Source organism: Macaca nemestrina, chromosome 2, assembly GCF_043159975.1.
Source record: "Macaca nemestrina isolate mMacNem1 chromosome 2, mMacNem.hap1, whole genome shotgun sequence".
Lineage (NCBI taxonomy): Eukaryota > Metazoa > Chordata > Mammalia > Primates > Cercopithecidae > Macaca > Macaca nemestrina.
This window is the reverse complement of record NC_092126.1, coordinates 146512586-146537495: the sequence shown is the minus strand read 5'-3', so window position 1 is coordinate 146537495 and position 24910 is coordinate 146512586. Positions and strand designations below refer to the sequence as shown.

The following is a 24910-nucleotide window of genomic DNA, read 5'->3' as shown; positions in this document are numbered from 1 at the left end:
TCTGTGGAGTGTTTTGTTCTCCATCCCAGTTTCTTCCACTAGATAACCTTGGCAATACATATTCATTGAAATGGGATTTAAACAACTCAAAACACAAAAACAGAAATGCATGCTTAGCTGAGATTGGTTTTGCCTTTCAATTTTGCATCACAAGGCCTGATGCAAGTGGTTCCCTCTGCTTACTTTCAGTAAAGAAGAGACTCTGTGGATGGTTCTTAGGAATGCCCTTCTTTTTATTCTCATCAGCTACTTGACTAAATGTGTGCTTCCACTTCTCAGGCAATGTGTGGGTGGATGTCTCAAGGCGAACTCAACCCATAGCTTTAAAAAAAAAAAAAATCCATGGCTCTTCCAATTGAGAGCAACCCAGGAGCAAACTCTGTTTTATACCTTTCTTTCTTTTGCAGTTTTACAATTATTATGCTGTTAACATGCATTATTCAAATAATTTTATTTGATACTAATCCCTGAACTACTCTCTGAGCTGGCTATTAATGTCCCTCTTTTAAAATGAGAAAACCCAAATTCTGATCAGAGAATTCATTCAAGAGTGCTGTAGAAAGTGGAGGTAGAACCTGGATTTACACTCATATCTGCTCTAGAGCTCTAAACTCTTACTACTACTTGGAGTTTGACAGGGGCCACATTATAGATTGAATTGTGTCCCCTGAAAAGATATAATGAATCCTGGCCAGGCATGGTGGCTCACATCTGTAATCTCAGCACTTTGGGAGGCCAAGGCAGGTGGGATCACTTGAGGTCAGGAGTTCGAGACCAGCCTGACCAACCTGGTGAAACTCCATCTCTACTGAAAATACAAAAATTAGCCAGGCATGGTAGCGGGCGCCTGTAATCTCAGCTACTCGGGAGGTTGAGGAAGAAGAATTGCTTGAACCTGGAGGCAGAGGTTGCAGTGAGCCAAGATCTCACCACTTGCACTCCAGCCTGGGTGACAAAGCAAGACTGTCTCAAAAAAAAAACAAAAAAACAAAAAAAACAAAAAAACCATTTCTATTCCTCTATCTGTGAATATGACCTTATTCAGAAGTAGGGTCTTTGCAGATATAACCAAGTTAAAATGAAATCATACTGGATGAGGGTGGGCCCTAATCTAGTGATTGACATCCTTATAAGAAGAGGAAAACTTGGACACAGGCAGATGGGCACAGAGTGGGAAGGCCATGTGAATGAAGACAGAAGCAGAGATGGGAATGATGCAGCTACAAGCCAAGAATCGAAAGAACAAGAAGGACCTCTACTAGAGGCTTCAGAGGAGGCACAGCCCTGCTGCCCCCTTGATTTCAGACTTCTAGCCTTCGGAACTGTATCCAGTTCATTACACTTTCTTTAAGTAACACAGGGAAAGTAATAGAGGCCAGGATTATACACGCAAACCTTTGTTAAGTGTGTAGATCTTAGGTTAAGTGTTCTTACCACAAAAAAATTAACAAAAAATTAAACAAAAATCAAAACAAAACCAAATACTTAACGAGGATGAGATTTAAGGAAACCAGTGGCGGTGGGGCCTGTTATTAAGTGAAAAAGTACTTAGATCTACAGCAATTCAGGAAAGAAGGAAGGAGAGAAAATTTAGTTGAGGGTGGGAGAAGAGGGAAGGATCCAACGAAAAAGTGCAAGGATAAGAGAAGGAGAGGGAGGAGGGAGAGAGAGAAAGTCATCTTTACACAATAGGCCTTTCTGCTGGGTGCAGCCTAGGATGCCACCAGGTCAGGGCCCCAGCACAGTCCTATAGCCCCCACCCAATCTATGTTAACAAGGTATCTAATAAAGGCATACACTTCATAGGTCTTATTTCTATATTACACATTATGAGAAAGGTGTGGTTTACTTTCATTCATTTTTATAAATGTGAAAAGTGAGGCCTAGAAAGGTTTACTTGCCCAAAGCTTCCTAAATGGCAGAAGATGGAGCTGGGTCCCTTCTGTCTAGCACTCCCCTCCACTGCCCCTGGCACGGGGAACAGGAAGGCATGCCCCGCTAATGAGATTGAGTTTCTCCTGGAGTGCTCATAAGTCAAAGGCAAAAGACCTGTGGTGGGTACAGTGCAGTCTGCTACGGCTCAGTCATATGTCATGATGACAGAAATGCTCCTTTTATGACAGTCACTAACTGCAGAAACCTTGAAATATCTTCTTGGGCCTATTCATTGGTTTAGTTACAATGTAGCTCAAGTGGGTACAGGCAGAACAGGAGGTAAGCTGACTGTCTTTGTGCTCACTGTTTTGGGAGCATATGAAACACCTTGGAGTGGCTTGTCAGGTTCTTCACAGGCATTCCCCGTTTGGAAGGAGCTCATCTTTGAAAGGCGCGCATGGGGCCGCATGTGAAACACACAGGCGAGGCATCGGGAGAACTAAAAGAACGCGGATAGGGAGCCATGGCCCAAGATCGGTGGTTGATTCATTGATTCAGAGTACAAAGCTTTGGTGCCCTCTGAGTTCCAGGCACCACGCCTTTGAGAAATGCTATAACTGGAGTTAGAGGTGACTTAGGTCACATTACACTTTGGATTACAAGGCTCCGATGGCTTTGCCTTAATCTTTGGAACAGAGACTGAATTCTTCTCACTGCCAAGTGGGCCGGTTTCTACCTGCAACTCTGACCTCATTTTGTTCCACTTTCCTGCTCGCTCACTACACTAGCCTCCTTGCCATTTGGGTGCCCACTAAATCTGTACCTGCCTCAGGGCCTTTGCACTTGGTGTACGTGAATCCTATCTTCACTGCCCGAAATACCTTCCCAGGTATCTTCCCATGGTTTGTGTTTGTGCCTTCTCATCATTCAGTCTCATCTTAAATGTCACTTCCTTGGTGACATCTTATCTAAAATAGCAACCCCCACTCACAGTCTATCTTGATACACTGCCCTTATGATTTTCTACATACACATGCTTTATTTATCTTTCTCATTAAAATGTAAGTGCCACTTGGGTAAGGATTTATCGTGGATACCACTGTGTCTAATACTTAGGGACCACTTGCCAATGATGGGTTGAATAAATGAAACAGAGCAACCAGAATAAAAGTGTGAGAGAGGTAGGTTCAGGGCTGTGTGAGTGCATAGGAGGGACATTCCTGTCTTAGGTAGTTAAGATCAAAGACATGCCCAGAGAAGGTGACTCTAAGCAGAGTGCTGAAGGCAACGTGAGCTTGAGACAGGTGAAAAAGGTGGGGAGGATCTTGGCAGAGAGAGTGGTACATTCGCAGGGATAAATACTATTTCACATGATGGGGTGGAGATTATGGCATTAAGAATTGGGGAGATAAGACTAGGGCAAGATCTTTCAAGAGTTTTATACCCTGTGTTGATGAGTTTGGGTCAATATATTCTATGCAGTGAAGGAAAAAGCCCAGCATCTTCTGGTTTGTGAAGTTTACTGGGGCAGAACTAATGCCTCAACTTTCCTCCACCCTGTCATTTCTTAGAAGCTGAGAAATGAGGGTCAGTGGAGACAGACAATCAGGCTGTATTTTCAGAAATACTCGGTGGAGCCTCAGATTTATCCTCTGGTATGGGGCTCAGGTTGGTTTCCTGATATGCTCCTTGTGCACCGTCTGGCAAGGTTCCAGGAATGTGAGCGACAAGGCAAAACAAGGCACCCTGAAATTACCTATAATGAAAATGACTGGTAATCTCCAGCGATTACTGTGTTTGTGAGTGACAGGGCTGCACTTTGTGCAAAATCTTTTGCTACAGCAAAAACAGGTCCTGTGGCATTTTCAAGTTGAGGTTTTTGGAGTTTTGTTTTTAATGAAAATAGCTTCAGATCTTTAGCATTATGCATTCTTTTGCCTTCATAATGAGTCTGATTACAGATATCTAATGTACTTTTTGAAGAGATATGTGTGTAAGTCTTTAAAAATATAAACCCAAGTTAAAATGAAAGCAATAGCATAATTCTTATACTATTAAGAACAGTATACATTTTATACTATAGTATTATGTTTATATATAATAATACATACACACTCTCTCTATATACATACTTATGCATAGTACTTATATACTATATTTATAATACCAAGCAGTGGGACAGCATTCAGATTCCAGAAGTCCCACCCACGGCCTGTCTGAACTCTTGGAGCAACCACAAGTCACAGGAAAAAAGGGAGCTTGGGTCAGGAGGACGCCTAATGTGCATTCCAAGGCTGAAATATGGGGAATGAAAGGTGGACCTGGGTAGCCTAATCATCTGTCTCCACTGATACTCATTGTCTTCTGTGGAAGGCAGCTTCCTGTAATGGAGATAAGGGGTCTAGAAATAATCGGGCACATTCCCTGCTCCCCAACTCTAGAAACACAAGTTCTTCCAAACCAATGCAAGGAGTTTTGGGCTGTGTTTATTTTTCCTCGAGTTTGAGAACACTGAACTGCTTATTGAAAGCAGAAATCTTCACAATTGTTTGGAAACCTTACTCAAAGGAGGCCTACTAGGAAAACTAAAATATACAGTGAATGATGGGGAACTTGTGGTTGACACAGAGAGAAGGAGCCCACTCAGCCACCCACATCCCCTCACTCTCTGGTCCACTTCCTGGTGACCCTATGCCATTTTTCTATCAAAGTTTGTAAACAAGAAATACATGCCTGCATGCATACACATAATTTTAAAATTATATATAACATATTTTATATAATTATTTTTTACATTTGTGTATGTATAAATTGTTTAATTTTGACTAAAACATAAATGCCACATGAGTAAGGACTTATCATGGACACCATCCTGTCCAATACTTAGGGACCACTTGCCAAAGATGGATTCAATAAGTGAAACAGGACAATCACAAAAAGTTGAGATTTTTTCAGAGGATGGATGTTGCCTTTGACTACAGAGGTGGTGGAAGGAAGTGGAAGGAGATAAACAATGTATCAGAGGTACAAGCCATAAGATGTGGTGATTGAATTGACTTTCAATTCTACTTTTCCACAGTCTTCAAAGTCTCAATTGTGTGTGCATACACACAATTTTTAAATTATATATAATATATTTTATGTAATATTTCTATTTTTATATTTGTTTATATTTATGTATAAATTACATTTATTTTTTCTGATAAAGAAATTCTACCGTAACCCCAAGCCAACTCACATCTCATCTGAGGTACTTCCCTGGGATCCTACCAGGCTGCTGAGAGAGCTAGGGAATATCAACCATAGGATGTCGAGATGTCATGCTATACGAGTGACTGGTTACCAACCTCTACTACTGCCTTCAAACTCTCCATCCCGATTGGTGCCTGTCCCTCTTCCTGGCAAATTCCTTTGCTCTTATAAATGAAAGTTTAGGTTCGCTCTCCAAACCCTATTACCTTCCTGTCCCTGTACCTGCATAAGGTTAAATACACCTTACCCTTTGTGTTCTCCAACAGACCATGATCTTCCTCTCTAGCAACCCCTGATCACTTCGAGACACGGATCAGGTGTCACCTCTCTCAGGAAGCCTCCTCTGACTCCCTCAGGCAGAATGAGGACCTTTCTTCTCCCTGGGCCTACAGCACTCTGTGCTTTCCGTGCAACCGGTCAGTCTACCACATTTGTGATATTGTTTTTTTGCCATGTTTGCTTTTCTATGCTATTATTTGATGACTGTTTTCTGTATATTAACCTTAAATCAACTCATAGTTTTAAGGAAACTAGGCTTTATATAACAAAGTACATGAAAGCACATGTTCAAAAATAAAATAAACGAGACAAAAACCTCACAAAGCCAAAACCTAGCTAGATGGTATTGGGATTGAAGTTTTGAAAAAAAAAAAAAAAAAGATTTGGTGAGGCAAATAAAATGACAGAAACCAGTTATATCCTGTAAAATCCTATTATTATATGAAATTAACCAAGATGAGTGTTCCATGATATTCCCAATTTTATAAGTACTCAAAATTCAATCTCTGAATTTGGAAGTTAAAAAAACCCTTGCTTTATAGAGCATGGAAAGTTAAAAAAAAAAAAAAAAAAAAAAAAGGAAAGCTTTACAGCAATATGTTCTATTGTGGTGCCACAAAAGTGAACTCTGGTAAGAATGAAGTTAAATGGCAAACGGGGCAAACTATGAGCATACAGCACAGGAGAGCACGGTAAGTAGACATGTGCAATGGTTCCGGCTTGGCCAGAGAAGCCATAGTTAAAGAAAAGACCAAGAGAGCTTGGAATTTTTGTGGCAGAGACAACAAGTAGTAGACTAGTTCCTGGGGATGTTTTGGAGGCATCTGGTGTAAGATATTTTGGAAATTTCTGGTGATCCTAAAGACTCCACCATCTGCTGGTGTTTTGTAAATAATATTTTCATTTGTCTTTAAAATAAATGGTTTCAATTATTTAGAATAGTAGATGCCAGGCCAGTGACTGTACCAACTTAACATGGTGCTCTTGATGATTGTGTTGTCACTTAAGCATTATTCAAGAGTCAGTCTCCATGGAAACTACCCGATTGTAATGAATGGCAAAGCATACGTGGGCAGTCATGCTAAACAGGAAATCATCCTGCCTGTCAGTTCCCTGGTGAGTTTTCCTCAGATACAGGAAGGGAAGACCTTAGAATCTGGCCCATTAACTGACTCAGTGGGCAAGAAATGACTAAACCAAGAAACTCAGAATATGGAGAAAGGTTAAAATGCTGAAATGTAGCCCAACTTCCTTTTTTATCAATCTTCTCAAGAAATGCATTTTTCTCCTAGGTGGTCACAGGAAGTAGGATTTTTGAGGCTAGCAAGGAAGGAAAGATAGAGAAAGTAGTTTTCTATCTAAGTGGTGCAAAACTTAGTTCTGGGCAAGGTCATATGTAACCTCAGTTAATTTAAGCTGCTTATTATGAGAAAAGTAGCATCGTTTTTATAAGCTTATACTCTCGTTTCAATGCAGTATTGATTTTTAACTTCATTTCCACTACTAGTCACATAAATCATTTATTTTTGATGTTATTGGTATATTATACATAAAGAATTTAACCTTTCCCAAAGAGAGGTCTGGCTCCTTGGAGACGATCTTTGCTGGTCTGGGTGCCTCCTCCTAGCCAGATAGTGACAATGCGATTTAGGGTGGTGGTTGGTCATGCAAAAAATACCGCATTGTGAGTTATGGCAGAAGCTTTGGTTCACATGGTGTCAGTCAGCCTAAAGACTGAGTTCAACCACATAGGCAATTAATCAATCATGCAAATATAATGGAGCACCAATAAACACTCAGAATACTGAGACTCAGTGAGCTTCCCTGATTAGCAATACTCTGTGCATACTGTCACACAAAGATACAGAAAAGTAACATGTCTATGACTCCATATGGAGAGGACTCCACATTTGATACTTCGCTTGGACCCTGTCCCATGCACTTCCCTTGGTAGATTTTAATCTATATCCTTTCCCTGTAATAAATTGTATTGTTAGTATAACAGCTTTCGTTGAATTTTGTGAGTCCTTCTAAGCAAATTACCAAAACTTAGGGTAGTTTTGAAAAATCTCCTCCCTAAACTTGCAACTGGGGATGGTCTTAGGGTGTGTTACTTTTAAAGTTTGTAGCTTGCCTAAATTCTTCACATACATACAAACTACAACCTTCTGCATAGGGTCATACATATAATATATAGACAGCTGGAGATATCTTTGTAAAGATCTCAAAATAATTGGCCTTGTGTATTGGAGAAATTTCCCTGTACTCCATAGTACAGATAAATGAGCAAAAAGACAATCAACTGAATTTGGGCAACACGGCTTTACAAAGATACAACCAACCTACTTGTTTTTTCTATGTCTAGGGCTATAGAAGTCAATCTGAGTATGTAGGTAAGCTCTGAAGTTCAAGTCAGAGGGATTTATTATGGGTGGTAAAGTGGAATTGAAAGTTAATTCATCGCCAGTGTTGTTGCTTTTACCTCTGATACATTGTTTATCTCCTTCCACTTCTGTCCTTCTCTACCAACGCCTCCATAGTCAAAGCCAACATTGATACCTCAACTTATGAAATATTTCCAAGCTGAATTGTTCCATGTGGCAGCTAAAGTGATTTAGATACATAATTTAGATCATAGTGCTCTTTATCTTCTCACCTTCTGTGATTAAAACTCTTAAATGTCCTCCCAGTGCTCTTAGAATAAAGTCAAAACATTCCTGAATTGGTCTGCAAATATTGGTGCCACTTGATGCATATTAATTTCCCAGGCTTTTTCTTGAACCACACTTCCTGAGGCTCTCTTATCTCTGGTCACACTGGCCTTTCTTTGATCTTTCACATTTAGCATACTCCTACAGCATGGTCTTTGCACAAGTTCTCTTTGTCTAGCTTTCCCACCCACTTTGTGTTTATTAATGCCTACACATTGTTCACACAAACCTTTCTTTTAAGAAAGTTGCTTTTGATCTCTGTAGCTTTGTTTCATAATTCCTTCTACTTCTTATTCAGAGGTTTTTCACAGTTGCAGTTTTGTATTTGTTATCAATTGGTAACCTGTGTCCCCAGCTAGAATGAGTGGTTTGGATTTGGGTGGATCCATGGTTCTGCACTTTTCACAATGACCTCATGTCATTTTGATGCAGGTAGGCTTCAGACTAAACTTTGTTTAGATAATGATAGTGGGGTAGGATGCTAGCAGCTGACACTCTGAAATTTTAATTAGAATGAGTAATTGTAGAGTAAACATTGCCACCCAGAATCATCATTTGTATCTAAGAAGTTCTTTCAGATGTTGTTTGCCCTGGTTGATTTGTCCTGATCATTTCTTTCAACAAAGAGCCCTTGACATTCCAAGAATGACATGGGTAGGAGAGTTGGCCAAGGTGGTGCCATTTTGGGCTTCAGTAATGTGTAGAGTATATGAGATACTGATACCTCTAGACCTTGGCACAGCAAGTCAAGGCCTGGGGTAACCTTGCGCATCATGTCTAGCCACCACAAGCCTTGTATGGGGTCTTGAAGGCTTCTCAAACAGAAAAGGAACTGGCAATTTGTCCCAGGGTTTCTATAGCTAAGCAGAACAATTAATGATGTCCAGCTCTTGCCATTCTGCCATAAAGCGTGGTCAAGGAGTTTCTCTATCCACCTGGACATGAGGTTCAGTACATATGTTCTACTGCCCACGGTGGACAAGAGCCCTATGGAGCTCTAGGATATGCCCAGAGAGCCAGGCAGCTGAGGACATTAGGGAAAGATAGCTGGATGGGTATTCTGACGGGTCTAGGTCCAGCTGCAGGTCCATATATTTGTGTTCACGTATATATTGAATACTTCTTTCTATTGTAACTGATGTACCCTTTCAGTAGCATCCTGGCTATCTGCATGACAACAGTGCAATGTATTCAGCAAATTAAAATATCATTATTTTAAAAACTTGAAAGAAAAAAAGCTTGGATAGGATTCAAAATTAATTCATATTATCAAAAGACATTTTGATATAACATTTTTTCAGTAAAAGAGAAGCTACTGGATTGTCCAAATATAAATTCAACTGTTACACATTTCTGAATTGTAGAAAAAAATACTCTCAAACTTTTTATCATTCACTCAGTGTTTTTCATTTATGTTCTCTATAAAGAATTTGAAGAGAGTATCATCAAAAAGTCTTGACCAGGAAATTTTTTATAACTCTTTTATGCATATAAATTGATGTGAAATAGCTGTTCATGAAAGCAATCCTGAGTTTTCTTTTAAAACGTTGAAAATATTAGGTTTTGAAGTTTGATACAAAATAAACGTTCAACCTCTTCTTTAAAACTTTTGGATTTAGTAATCATACTTAAAAAACAAGTGATTTTTTTTCAGCAAGCTTTACATACATTTCCCCAAATCCTCTTCAGTTTACCCAGTGTGCTTTACCAATGTTATCATGTTTTATATGCACTAAGACATGAAAAATCACTGTTTAAATAGATGCGTAGAATGGACAATCTATTAAGTCTGTTTTGTGTGCTGGTCAGTAGAACTCAGCAGAAATGATGGATGAGTTTAGAAATTGGCTGCAAGGAACAAGGGCTTCTTATTTTGGAGACCAGATAGTATGAAGGGACAGTTTCATTTTGACAACTGCTTATAGGTAATCATTTTTGAAAATGCATTTTGTATGTGGCCTCAAGATACAGAACTTGGTGCAAGCTTTGTGAAATCCATGTGACCTTAGTAACTCATACAACCTCTCTAAGCCTCCATTTCTGCAGGTGCCAAATGTATATTATAACAACTAGCTCAAGGGTAATTGTCAAGCATGGATGAATTATCTTTGTAAAATGCTTAGTATAGCACCTATACCTAGTAAGCAAATGGGAAGGACTGGGCCAGATGGGCCCAGTGGTAGTAGGTTCCCTATCACTAGAAGTATTCAAGCATATTATGGAAGATCACAGTTTTAGACTGACACAATTACAATAAAATCTTTAATAACCCTAAGATCCCCTGTGTAGCTGAAACTCCCAGATTGGAAGTGGCAGAGCCATGTCTAGAATAAACACCACAGCCATCCACCAGATTTAAAAAAAAAAGTCTTAATGTGAAATCTTTCAATGAACCCTCATAAGAATTTTTTAGTAAGAATGTTGATGAGGACCCTTGTCTTTCTTAAGAAAGAACTTACAGTAGCATGCATTGGACTTACTTGGGGGGGTGGGTTGTTAAAACACACATTAATGGATCTCATCCCCAGAGTTTCTGATTCACTAGGTCTGGAGTGGGGCCCCAAAATTTGCATTATTAATAAGTTTCCAGACATTGCCAAGACTTCTGGTCCTAAGATCAGAGTTGAGAACATTAGAGCAATGCTACATTGGAGCAATGCTTCTCAGTTCTAGCTGACATTAGATTCACTTGGGGAGATATTTAAACTTATAGCTGTATGGAAACTTACCCTAAACCCATTACATAGAATCCTGGGTGACAGAGCCCAGGCATGGCTGTATGTTAAGAGGTGTCCAAGTGATTCAAATGAGCAGTCAGTACTGAGAACCACAGAGAGAGAATATCCATATTTTAGCTAGTGATTGTCTTGCTACTAGATCCTAATGTTGGATTAATTTTTTCATTAGTTTTTGTTATGACTGTCTTTCTCTTCTGTATTTCAGTGTATTTTTTAAAATGTCACAGTGACATTTGAAAAAAGTGTTTTTGTACTCTGAGACTGTTCCAATAAGTTGCATCCCATCCTCTTCCTAATTATTCAAGAGCCGACTTACTGTTAGCAATTAGATGAAAATCTGTAGCCTGCAATTAAGATCAGTATATATGACAGTGCAAATGGACTTTGAATATTTTATTATTTATGCTTGTAATACTTTAAGTGTTTTAAATCATTGTACTAATAAGAATAACTTAAAGCATCTTTTAAGTGAAATTATAACTTGCAGTATATTTTGTTTCCTAAGACAGAAACACCTTTAGATAACAATAGCCAATTGAATTGCACCAAGTTTTCATATTTAAATTTTAGTGTAGTTATATAATGGCTCTTTGAAGCCAGATTAAAATGCTTATGACTAGTGGACTCACATCTGCCATAGGGGTTAGGTTTTTAAATCAGCATGCATGGCAAAGGTTGTACATCGTCAAAATTTTCTTTCAGAATCCTTTAAATCTACATTATCCAGACTGTGCTCCAAAGACCAGCAGCATGGGCATCACCCAGGAGACTGTGAAAAATGTGCAGTCTCCATAACTTATTGAATCTACACCCACAGTTTAACAAGATTCTTGGGTGATGGTATGGACATTAAAATTTGAGAAGTATTGCCTTAAATTATTCATTAATCACTAAGGCCTGAGACTTCAGTAGCTGAAGAGCCCACAATTATTTACTCAGTTTCTCTTTGCAGTTTTGTTGAGGCTTCATTCTTCCTTTTGAAGTGGAGGCCTCCCTCTAGGTTGAACAAGGAAAGTAGGAAGAAGAATTATTTTCTTTACATCCTTCCCTGCTCCCTCCCTTTTCTTCTATATAGACTTCATGTGGTCCAATGCATGTTAGCTGAAAATGCATGCATTGAAACTCCATTGTCTTTTATATGATAGTGTAAAAAATGGATTGCCCATCTACCATAGGCTTGGTGACGAAGATGCAATGGCAAAGAGGAAAAAACGGTTCCCACTGTCATAGAGCTTAGTGTCTAAAATGTCTCATTGAAGATCATTAGTGATTAGCAGGCCTTCAATGCACGAAGAATACTGTGTTCTGTTCAACTTAGTGTTCAGTTTCCAAATACCTCTAGTGAAGAATATCTTCTGTTAGGAATCCCTGTGAACTGACCATCCACAGGGAGTTTTCTGGGTAAAGCATCCTACCACCAGTTTAACTACCCTCCTTCAATTCTTACTGAGGCCTGAAGGAATGACTCGAAATAAAGGCAACCACTGGTATCTTCTGTATGAGCTTCCAAAACCAGGCCTCCAGTGGCCAAGGAGAATTAATGGCATTGGGAAAGAAAAGCATCTTTGGAGAAGACTGGGCAGCATGCCAACAAGGTCCCCTCTATTGTTATGCCAAAGCTTCTCACTCATGCCCAATCCCAAGCATGTCTCAGGATGCTGGCGGTGCCAATTCCACATCTTATATCGGCAGTCTCCAAATATTCTGAACAATTTCATGCATCTGTTCCCTGGGGGAAAGGGGAAAAAGGGCTTCATTTTTCACTGCCCTCATGAGATTTTATTGTTTCCACTTTCTGGATGCTTGCTTTCTGTTAACTATCTTGAAAAAGAAAGCTTTTCACTTATGAAGGGAAGGAAAGAATGACTTGTGAGATGAGAACTGATCACCTCTTAAAACTATTTACATTCCTGCCAGCTGCTGGCTGTCCTTAAAATGCTGCAAGATACTTGTAAGTGTCCTTTATTTTCCTAACAATGTGTGGCAGATGTTTAGGGTTTCATGTCTTTAAATGCCTTTCATCAGTGCAGAAACTGCATTTCCTGGTGGCTGTTATCCCCATACAATGGCTGTTGTATAATGATTTATCGTGTTTAATCAGAAATTACAACTTGCTTCTGTATAAAAGGAACAAAGCACATATTACAGGATATTTATGACTAAATCTATTTACTATTTATGAAGAATCTAAAAGCTTAGCAATCTCCTTCAAAGACAAACTGTCAAGTTTGAAAAAACCTCCAGCTGTTTGAGATTTCAAATCCTTAGCAGAATGACTGATCTAGACTGAGGCATTCTATTTGAGTATCTTTTTTTAAACAAAGCTGTTGAAGACAATTTTCTGTTATGTATTGTCTTTACTACAACACAAGCTGAGAGCTTGGTGGTGTTCCCAGGAGAACTGCTGATGTTGAGATGCTTGAATCCTACAATTCCAGTTTCCACAGTCCTTCTGGCTGTCACTGAGACCAGAGAGATGTGTTGTTGGGAGAGGAAGGCAGGTTTCTGCCTTTAGTTCAGGGACATCCACTGAACTAAAGGAATGTGCAGGAATGTGCCCTTGTTGAAAGCAGGTTGTTGTCTTATCTGAACACAGAAGAAATTTCTAAGAGGTTCCAAAGGAGACCTGATCTCCTAAAAGTCCTAGATGATTCTGCTAAATGCTAGTTGAGAAGGGATGCCAATTTCTGAGTATCAGCTATGTATCAGATCACATCCCAGGACTTTAGCTTGTGCCATCTCACCCAGTCTTGAAATAACTTGCTTACAGAGGGTCCTGTATCCCTGTGTTGACAGATGAGGCAGTTTAGATGGGAAGATGTTTGTTTCAGACTTATGCCAGGTCCAACTCCAAAGCCTATAACTCTGACCCTAGACTGGCTCTCCAGTCAAAGATGCCTCACTTGCTTCCTCTGGGATCAGAAAACTTTTCTCAGGCAATCGAGTTACTTTTTTTAAGAAAAAAAATCTATCTTCAAAACTATAAAGTTGGCTAGAAGCTTGGAACTGCACTAGATTCAAAATGCTCATAGCAGTCTTATAAAGAGGGCTAAGAAAATAACTCTTTGTAATCCTTCCCAATGAGTTGATAAAGAAAAAAACATTAGGAGCCAAAGTAAGTAGTAGAAAAGAAAAAAAAAACATACTAATTTTTGAAAATGGATGAATGTCATGATTAGTTCAGTGTTGTCTACTCACCAACAGAGGTACAGTTCAAATTAGATCCATTTGAACCATACATTTTCAAATTTAAAAAATTGTTTGATAAAAGTAACTTGTTTGTTATAGAATTTAGAAAGTACATAGGTTTTTCCTTTCCTAAGAGCTACTCTAAATACATATCCCCTTGGTTTGAAATGTGTATGTAGAGAGTTGAAGGAAGAATACTTCTATTTTTTCCCATTGTCACCGACTGTCTAGTAAATATTCCTGTAGAGATGTCTTCTCTCAAGTTTATGTAATTATGTTCACATTTACACGGTGACCTGGGGTCTGATGATAGAGCTTTTTCAGAAAACTAGGTGGTCAGTTTTTCCATAGATGTAGAATCTTCCTTACCTGAAATCAAACTTGGAGTTTTGAGCTTTCAGGTCAGGATTGACTGTAACCCAGGGACTACTAAGGTGAAGTGGTTGCCTGAACTTTTGCACTGTTCTGAGAGATTACCCTTTGCCATCTGTAGCTTTGGAATTTTTGAGCATAGATTTCTATAAAGTCTGCAGATAATCCTGCTCCTAAGCTGAGATCTCAAAGTATTGTCTCTGACAATACTTCCTGCCCTAGTGCTTCTGCATATTATCTTTTCTGCTACTCCTCGGTTGTAACCCGTTGACATTTTTCTCTATATAGAGTACATTCCCATAGCCTTCAGAAGAGAATTTGGGAATATTCACAGCTGAGTTCTAATTGTTTTCTTCTGCTCTTCTCCAGGCTTACCCATCATATAGGAGCCCAGTGGTACTTAACTGGGAGTAATTGTGCCCTCAGAAAACAGTAGGCAATTTCTGGAGATGTCTTTGATGCTCAACATTGGGATGGAAGTCAAAGATGTTGCTAAACATCCTACGATGCAGTGGACAGCCCACTGCAACAAGAATTGTCCAGGCCCACATGTCAGTAGTGCCATGGTTGAAAAGGCCTGTGGTTTAGCTATACTGGAAAACAGACCTTCCACAAACACACCATGTATTTACCTACCACTGGGAAGTAGTCCATTGTTTAGAGCATGATTTCTGGGCCCAGATGGCCTGGGCTTATCTCCAACATCCTCTAGTTATCAGCTGTGTGACTTGGAGAAAATTATTTAAAATCTCTGTACCTCAGTTTCCTTATCTGTGAAAGTAGCCTAATGATGTCTATCACATACAGTTGTGTAATTAAATGAGTTAATACATATTAAGTACACAGAATAGTGGCTGGTGCATGGGAAGAACCCAATATGTGCCACACAGCATGGCTGCCACTACTGCTGCCACTTAATGCATTTGGACTTTATTTAGGATGATCCCTCTGCCCAGAACACCCTCTCCCATATTGCCTCATCCTTTAAGCCATAGTTAGACTTTCCCCTTGCAAATGGCCCCCTTCAGTCCTCTTTACATACCTCTAGTATAAGTCAATGTATAGTACCTGGCAAGGAGTAATTTGTTCTCCCTTCTGCTTTTAATTGCAAACTCTTGGAGGAGCTGCAGCTTGTTCTATCTTGGCCTTCCATGCAGAGTCCCTAACAAGAGTAACCACTCCGTAAATTAATAGCAAACTTTTCTTTCTTTTCAGACTTAATATAACCTGTTTAGTAAGCCTCACAGGGCTATTTGTTCGAACACAACAAGCCTGGTTTTAATTGGACATTTACAATTTCTTTATAACTCCTACAGTAATGGTGGAACCTCCTTAACAGTTGGCACTGGAAGCCGAAAGCTGAGTGACAGTGCAGAGTGTCATGCTGTTTCCTCCCTCAGACACAAGACAGACACTCATCTTCAGCTATGCCAGCCTTCTGGCTTTGGGGAGACATACACCATGAAGTGCTATGTGGAGTTAATAATTCACTCCTCTTTTAAAGCTGTCTATCTTGATTCTTTATTCTGGCCTGAGCTAGATAAGGCAACAAGTGGCTCCTCGCTGCTGCTGATCATCTATGAGTAGAAGAAACCAAAATAAATTTGTATCCTGCATTGTAAATCTGAATCTTCTATCATGAGATAACATTTGTTGTTCTCTCCTTGGCTTAAAATTAATTTTTTCAGTTCAAAAATATTACAGCTCTTTAATGAAGAAATGCTGATGCACAAAGGGATCAGAATGGGTTCTAAAACTTCTGTCACTAATACCTTGGATCATTTTCTTCACCTCTCTGAGCCTTACTTTACGCTTCTATGAATGAGGATAATGACACCTACCTCAGTGAGATACCCTGAAGATAAAATAAGATGCTGAATTTGCAAGCACATAATAAAACAAAACTACAAAATGTTACACAAGGGCAAGTTGAATACAATAGTTAATTGATGATGATGTAATTTTTAAAAATTAGGTATAGTTTTCTTTTTTGCCTATTTTGTCCTTCTGGACACAAATTCATTGATGCTGTTTTATTGAGGAGATTGAGAAGTCAATATTTATTTAAATGTATAGCTTGTATGCAAGTTCATGGAAAGAACGACATGGTTCTTTCTTTCTCAATCCCTTATCTGGCCATTTAACAGCTTGAGTTCTGTCTGGAGTGAGCACCTGAGATACTGAAGGAGGTTTATCTTTAGCTGTACTCAACCCGATTGATAGAACTGGCCTGGAACTGGGATTAAATATCTTTTACTGGCTCTTCTTACTAGCTTTCCATGCTAGTTTTAAATAAAAGCTCTCCCAACATATAAACTGATAGCAGAAACTCCTCTAGCTAATGTAAAATATTATTAACTATTCATGATTCACATAAAACTTCTGATAGCTGAAAAATAGCCATCTTCAGTCCCTTGCCTGTATTGTTTTTTCCTTCTGAAACATTTACAAAGCAACTGCCAGACAATGTAGCCAAGGGCTAACCATGCACAGAAAAAAAATAAGACACGTCAATTTTGACTTTTTAGAAAAAGAGAATTTTCCAGCTGACACCAGAATCTCCAAGTTGGCCAATCCAAGTGAAAAGTGCTTGGAAATATTCTGTTTAAGGTTGGGTGAAGCCTCTGTTCATATCCTGGAATATTTAATTTGGCTTTTCTGTTACTGAGGAAACATGGCATGATGAGTGAATATGCACATTACTTCCATTCGGGTGGTGACTAAGAAAACCATTCTCCCTTACATATAAAGCCTTACTGTAGTCATTCTCTATGTACTGACCACACACAAACTTGCCATCTTGCCTCCTTTTCAAGAACTAGGTTCAACTATAGAATGAATGAATAGAAAGCGTTATAAATAGCTTGTGAAAGGAATTGGGGAAACCTTCTCAACTAAGAGAACATCATTTCTGATAAACGATTTTTGTTAACTCACAGTATATACTGTACACTCTACAACGTAAATGGCTTTTTACTAGAAGCTACAAAAGAAATGGGTCCAAACACTCTTGAGAGATGTATAGATAATTCTTATAAGCAATGGAGAGTATTAAGAACAAAAGGAACTCTTTTATAAAGGACATTCTTATCCCTCTTTTTACCTTCTCTTAAGTTGTGGCTCAGTGCTATTTAATTTTTGTGATAATGGAAATGTTCTCTAACTTTGTAGTCCAATATGGGAGCTGCTAGCTATATGTGCCTGTTAAGAACCTGAAATGTGACTTGTGCAAGATTATTTAATTCTAATTAATTTAAGTAGCCACAAGTATCCAGTGGCTACTGTATGGATTGACAACTATACTTCAGTTGGTGATAGTCATTAAGGAGTAACAACAAATTATTTAGCATTCTATTACATGCCAATCACTGTTTTAAGCATCATGTCATATATATTAACTAATTTAATCCTAATAACTGCCCCATGTGGTAGTTACTAAGATTATACCAATTTTACAGATGAGAAAACTGATGCGCAGAGTAGGCAACATGGCCACATCACAATCTGGAGAATGACAAAGTTGGATTTAGAATCCAGGTATATGGGGCTCCAGCATCTTCAGTCTTAACCTGGGCACTAGACTGCTTCTCCATGAAATCATGGTTGATTTATTAACAGCAATAGTTATTGAAGACTATCCTGATCATTTTCACTATCTGATTGCGCAGAAAAGCATAGAAAGCATAAATGAAGATTTAAAAATCATATTCTCTTTGAGGACTTCAGGGCTAAAAAAAAATATGTAGACTTCCTTGGCTAAGTGCCTTGAAGTGATTGCATAAGATGTATCAACACACTTTGCCTACAAAAGGCCAGGCCTTGTGGCCGACTGAGTGCAGAAAAAAGGAATGTTGACCCAGCTTCTTATTGAGTGTTGTCATGGTGATTCAGCTTTAAACAAAGGTGATGCTATGTTTTTGTGCTCCAGTAACAGAGCTCAGCAATTAACTTTAGTTTTATTTAGTCTGCAACACCAGATTGGAGAGTCTCTTGAGAGAGGACCTTGACATAGCTTCTCACAGTACTAGCCTACAGAGGGGTGAATTCTTGGGTACATGGTAGATCCCACTTGTGCAATAAACCCAAATAACTTTTCAAAAATCGATCATTTTAATACCATGAAAAACACTTTGCTCTGTAAGTGATCACCATCACATCAATGCCATATTGCATGTGTTTCTTATCAAGGACAATTTAAAAAATAAAACTGTTTCCCAAACCTGGATGTGCATCAGAATCACTGAGAAGCTTGTTAAATACAGGTGACCTTTTGATGCCCACAAGGTTAGGGGAACAAATGATTTAAATTAGACTGAAGTATAAACTGAAATGTACTTCAGAAGGTTTGCTTTTGGCAAATTTTCTGCCATACAAAGGATTTTTAAAAATTGGTCATTGGCGTTTCCTTAAATATCTGAGTACTAACAGGTAGTAATTTTTAAACCATGATGGTGAAAATGTGGAATGTATTTATGCCTAGAGTTAGGAAATATGTGTTGTGTTACGAAATTAAATGAAAACTAAGTGTGTTTAAATGTGATTTCCCAGATAGCTCATTTGACAATACAGCAAAATTTTGACTTTAAGGCACCATTGCTCCAAAAATGATCAATACTAAATAGGTTGAAGACAAGACTGGAGATGTATTGATATTTCAAGATGTATTAGAAAATCCTGCAGGTTATTCCAAACAAAAATTAGATGCAGATGGATTGCTTGACATTCTTAAACTTTATTATGTGTGTGGTACATGAAGACAATGGGTACAAGAGACCAAATAGAAGAATATCAGATGGGAATCTCCAAAATCCTTTCCTAGAGGAAATAGAAACAGAAAATCCAGTTAATTTGAGATGATACCATCAAAACACTGATGGTTAACATTTGAATTGCCATTATGCTAAATTCTGATCTAAGTCCTTTACCTTTATTTATTTCTCACTACTACCATATGAGTTGATATTTTGCAGATAAGGAAATTTAGACACAAAGAGATGATCTTTTCTAAAGAATCAGCATTTTCTTGCTTGGCACTAATGATAAAGTTTCACCTACTGATACCTTATTTGATTTTCTTTTCCTGTAAATGGGAATGGGTCAGAACCCCCTATGAATGCTACTCTTCCTGCTGACTTGACCCAGAATAAACTGAGAATCCAGTACCCAGGAAGAGACTGGCTTTTCAGTATTGCATCACAGTAGATCACAATAGATCACAGTAGGGATCTCTTCTTCATTTGATGTCACTGATGTCTTCCTTAAATAAAACTCCTAGACAAGATTCTAGTGGGCCATGATCTCAAGACATCTCTGGTGCAATTTCCTTAATTATGCTGGAATATTAAGAGGATGTTGCTGGCATGTGATGAGAACTGCCCATGACTAAACTCATGCAAACAGGATAAGGTCTCTTTCATTCAATAAGTTCATTGGTGGGCTGGGTAGCAAAGCTTCCTTAGGACACTTAGAAGGACAGATACTTGCCTCGGACAATCACTTGACTAGATGCCAGTGCAGATGGTCAATTGCAGTTGCATTTCTCACCTGAATAAAAACAACAGCTCAAGTCTCAGTCTGGACTTTGGCAAACCACGGGAAATTAAATGCAAATGAAATTTGCAAGCATGACAAAAATGAGGGCAAGAGGAATTAAGTTCCAAGAACAAAAATGTAGCATTTTTCATGCTAACCCTAGGAGGCCAACTTAATCAAATTTTCAGCTCAGACTGATAATGACCCTGGTGGCCAGTTTCTTTATAGAGCTTTGCGATGGCAAAAGCAGAGAGAAAAGCAGGTGATGAAGGGGTGGGGGAATTAGCTTTTCACATTTTTGTTCCAGGGATTTGCCATTTTTTAATGCTAGCAAATCTTCTGAGTTTAATTACCTTTGCTCATGTTTCCATGCCAAACTTGATTACCTTAAGCAGAGGTGAGTCTGCTTATAACCATCTGTATATGAAGACCCATGGCTTGAACTCTGAATGGCTAAACTTCACTCAGGATGACCAGTAGATATCAAATATGATCATCAATGGATTTCAATGAATTCTGAGAATTAAACATTTCCAGTTCCAGCAGATCACGTTCTTTGTAACAGGAACTACAGTGTTTAATTTTTTAGACCATCAAAAAAAAAAATCCAAGAGGAAGTGAAATTATATCCAGTGGTCTTTGCAATACCATAAAGAAAAAAAAAAAGTAAGATGCATCTCACTCCACAATGGCCCTGAAGTCAGATTATGTTTCCCTCCTTGAAACCCTGGAGGACCTATCTAATTTTTAGCAAACTGAGGGCCTCTAGAATCAACTTATGAGAACAAGAAATGATGGCGAGATAGATGATGTAGACTGAGACATTTCACCCTATTCCATTCCATTTCAGAAAAATTCATTAGAAAGACCTCTGGCCGCAAGATCTGAGTACAGGTGTCTACTCTGCCACTCATTAATGTGTGTTACTAGGAAGTTAATTCACTGCTCTACGTCAGTTTTCACAACTTTCAATAAGACCTGCCTCAACAGATAGTTGGGTACATTCTAAACTTTGCAGCAATAGTGAAAATATGATGAAAATTTCAGCATATTATTATTAAATTGCTGCAAATGATCATGATAGGCCCTTTGAAGACTGAGATGAAGGAGTCTGGCCCTCCAGGGTGGTCCCATATTTAATATAAGTGCAATAAAAGCCAAACTTCAAAGTATCAAGGAAGATCTCTGAGAAGTTTTGTTAATTGATTTTTTGGTAGGATCCTAGCTTCTAAAGGAAACCAAATGTGTTTTCACAAGCTAAAATTAAGGGAATCTGTTCCACTCAGTCATTATTCTATCACTCAAGACATACCCCAGAACTATTATTTGTACTTAAAATGCTCTTCAGCTTGCCAGCTGGCCAGGAGCTACCTGTCAAAGTTAATCACAGGTAGTGGTTCATATATCAGGTGGTATGAGCCTATCTGGCCCACAGCAGCTTTGCTGAGTGACTGATAGCCTTCTCTCTCAATTTCACCAAGCCAAAAGACTACTAATGATGCATCAAAAGGCCACAGTAAACTGTCTTGAAAATAGAAATTGTTGTACCTAGAGAAAAGCTTGCCTGACTTTATTGGCAATCCTAGATATCATGACTTCCAACTCTAAGAGTTTATGATAGACAAAAATGTAACTAAAACAAAAAAGAAAAAAGAAAGCCAATTAAAATAAAACACAGGGCCGGGCAAGGTGGCTCATACCTGTAATCCCAGCACTTTGGGTGGCCGAGGTGGGTGGATCACAAGGTCAGGAGTTCGAGACCAGCCTGACCAACATGATGAAACCCCCTCTCTACTAAAAATACAAAAATTAGCCAGGCGTGGTGGTACATGCCTGTAATCCCAGCTACTTGGGAGACTGAGGCAGGTGAATCACTTGAACCTGGGAGGTGGACATTGCAGTGAGCCGAGATTGCGCCACTGCACTCCAGGCTGGGTGACAGGGTGAGACTCCATCTCAAATAAATAAACAAAATAAAATAAAGTAACACAGATGAGCAGAGACCAACAATGTTATCTTATGTACCCTGACATATGCACAGTCAGCCCTTACAAAAGAGAGCTTTCATATACAGAATCTCATGCGACCTCCATGGTACCTCATCAAGATTAGCTTATTTCCATCTTATTAAAGAGGAAACTGAGGATTGGAACTTATCCACAATCAGAGATCCATTAAGTGATGAAGCTTTTGCTACCCCAAGTATCAGAGTCAGGGTGGGACTTCCAGTCCAGTTTTTCTTATTCTTGGCCAGAGAAAAGGATAGCACATGCAAGGTTATAACCAATACTTGGACCAACACTTACAGAAAATGGGGTTGCTGATCCATGTCACGTTTTTCTAAGTGTTGGGTCAGCTCAGGAAGAACAAGCTTTGGAAATGTTATCTCAATCCTCTTTGTGCAAGCTGAGGTCCTCAGAGGTTACTATGAAAGAGGGCAGAGATATAAAGGGAATTGAAAACTAATCTTCAACTTGAAAAAAAATGAGAATAGTCATGTAGATCATAGAGAGAAATAATGATTACCTTTGATTCCTAGAGAAAGTTAATTTAAAGTGTAATCCAAGTTCCACTGTACAGCCAAAAAAAAAAAAAAATCTGCAAAGTTGAGATACATCTTTAGTAGATGGAAACAAGTCACAAGGGTCACCTCTCTTGAATATTGGGAAGATGCTCATTCACAATAATTGGGGGAAAGAAAGATTTTGGAGATTAACTGACCTTGGTTTAGGATACACAGTGTTTTTTCAATGCAAATGATATTTGGTATCATGATAAAAGGCAAAATCTGTCCTGAATGACAGTCTCTAAGGAAATGCACTCAATAGTCAGAAAACCACCAATTTGATTGCTTATGTTTTTGTGTTTACCAAATTAGAATCTGTAACTATTTAAAGCAAATCCTTAGGATCCATGTCCAATGGAATCTTTCAAGTTCATGTGCACTTTGAAAGTATAGATATCTGTGGTCCGTGAAATATTATAGGCATAAAACTTTGTTGGTTTATAAATGGGTTTAGCACAACAAAAGAAATTAATTACACAAGCCCAGATGTAGCACTGACACCCATTTTAGGAGCGGTACCTTAGAACTACACCATATTTTTGAAACCTGTGACATCAGGTTTGTACATTGTCTTTTGAGGTGGTCTTTGTGACCTTAGAGGCTTTATCTGGAAGAATATAATTCCACCTACTGAGGCTGTAGACTTATTATTGCTTTTATAATATTTATTATTGCTAATAAATATTCACTTATAAATGTTTACTGTGCATCTACCGAGTTCTAGGTAGTAGGAGCCTTTGGTATGGGAGGTATTGTGCTCCACTCATTCCAAGCACATTTTCTCACAGCCTAGTACTTACTAGCCCTTGTACTTAAAGGCACAAAGACAAAGGATATTCAGTATTACTATCCTCAGGCTGCTTCCTGCATTTCATTCCCTAAAACTATCTGCCTCAAAACCCAATAGCCTCACAGAACTGCTTTCTAGTACCAGAACGTGTCATATTCTCTTGTACTCCAGGTTCTTTGTGTATACTTTCCCCTACCTTGAGTGCCTTTCCTTTTATGGCTGCCTGGAGCCCTTTATCTTTTAAGAGCAGCTCAAGCAAAACATCCTGGGTGATGGCCTCCACCTGCAGCTTGATGGCACTTGGTATATACCTTGAGGAAGAGCCCTTGTCACCTTTGAGTCTATTACTTACCTTTGAGTCTTCCATCAGATCTGAGCTCCCTGAAGGCAGTTCATGGATGGCCCGGAGGAGAGGTGCTTGGCAAATATTTCTTTGATTGACCCAATTTAAGGATACTCAGTAAAAAATCTTGACCAGATAGGGCAGTGCAATGCATATATGTAAAACTTGACATAGTTTTTGTGACTTTGAGGTATGATGTGTACATTTCTTTATGCAAGAAATGAGAGAAGTAGCAGCCATGTAAACATTCATCCAGTTCTTTAAGCTGAAGTCAAGTTGCAGAACCAAGACGGCAGATATTAATTGGATTTTGAAGATATGCTGAGATATCAAACCTTGGCGAGAAAAATGATGGTGTCTCACAGACCTCATAGGCAGAGAGAAATATGCCAAAATGATTTATAGCTGCATTTATTCCCAAGGTGATTCAGTGTCAAAGGTCAGATAACATATATTCTTTGCTATATTTATAGTGTTTCAAAGTGAGTTTTAAGAGGAGGTGGTCTCCAGTTACAGCAGAGATATCACATTGAATGTTAAAGAGGGAGAGTCCCAACATGATACGAAAACTTGCACTGCACAGTTGCAAAAAGCTTAAAATTGCCAAATAATCCCATTCATTACAAGAAATCAAATATGATTTTTATAATATTCAATAATGGATGTCAATAATATAATTCATGTGTTTGGCATTCTCGCAAGGCTTAATTATACTCTCAAAGTTTTTTTTAATCAAAATATCATCCTAGGGTGTGAAAATTTACCTCCTAACAAAACTTATTTCTTGACCCAGCCATGGTGATGATGCCAGATTAATTGTGCTTTTCATTTTGTGCCTAATTGCATTTCGACATAAATGTCATTAGGTTGATAACACTTTGCAGAGTTTTAAAATTTATAAATATTCATGTAAAGAATGCAGAAAGTATTGATTCTGCAGATGCCTGGCTGAGAGTGGTCGTCACATGAGAGTGCTTTTAAACAGAGGCATGTTATGGAATGCATTTTCAAACCAGGCTTAGGTTATGTTCCATCTGAATTTGAACCTACTTCATTCAAATCCCTATAAGCAAATATTTACTTTGCTGTAAACATTTTACTAGGCTTTGTTGGGACATGATGCCTGACACTAAGTTTTAATAGCACAGTAGTGTGAAAGTTTACTCTTGAATCTGTGATTTTCTTTTTACTGTCTTGTCTCCCTGAAAGCAATCACTTAGAAATGGATTTGAACACATAACATTAAGAGACTTCTTTCATTGA

At 38.6% G+C, this 24910-nt stretch overlaps 1 protein-coding gene and 1 long non-coding RNA gene across 12 annotated transcripts in view; one reads left to right on the top strand and one right to left on the bottom strand.

The window, feature by feature from the left end:
• The window catches only part of LOC105477634 (glutamate metabotropic receptor 7), an 898220-nt gene that overhangs the window by 27346 nt on the left and 845964 nt on the right, over positions 1-24910 (bottom strand). For 2 of the 7 annotated variants that reach the window (XR_984853.3, XR_011620205.1), the window contains 3 exons: positions 22255-22373; positions 19901-19960; positions 19129-19231 (listed from right to left, as the gene is read on the bottom strand). The exons of 3 other annotated variants lie outside the window; for them this stretch is intronic. The gene's annotated coding sequence lies outside the window, so the exon portion shown is untranslated. Of the gene's footprint in view, positions 1-19128; positions 19232-19900; positions 19961-20334; positions 20517-22254; positions 22374-24910 lie in introns of those variants that run through there. 2 more of the 7 variants (XR_011620207.1, XR_011620206.1) reach the window with 2 other exon arrangements.
• The window catches only part of LOC105477633 (uncharacterized), a 438407-nt gene that overhangs the window by 244385 nt on the left and 169112 nt on the right, over positions 1-24910 (top strand). For all 5 annotated transcript variants that reach the window (XR_003017095.2, XR_011620208.1, XR_011620209.1 and 2 more), the window contains one exon: positions 5394-5543. This is a non-coding gene — a long non-coding RNA (uncharacterized lncRNA). The remainder of the gene's footprint in view (positions 1-5393; positions 5544-24910) is intronic.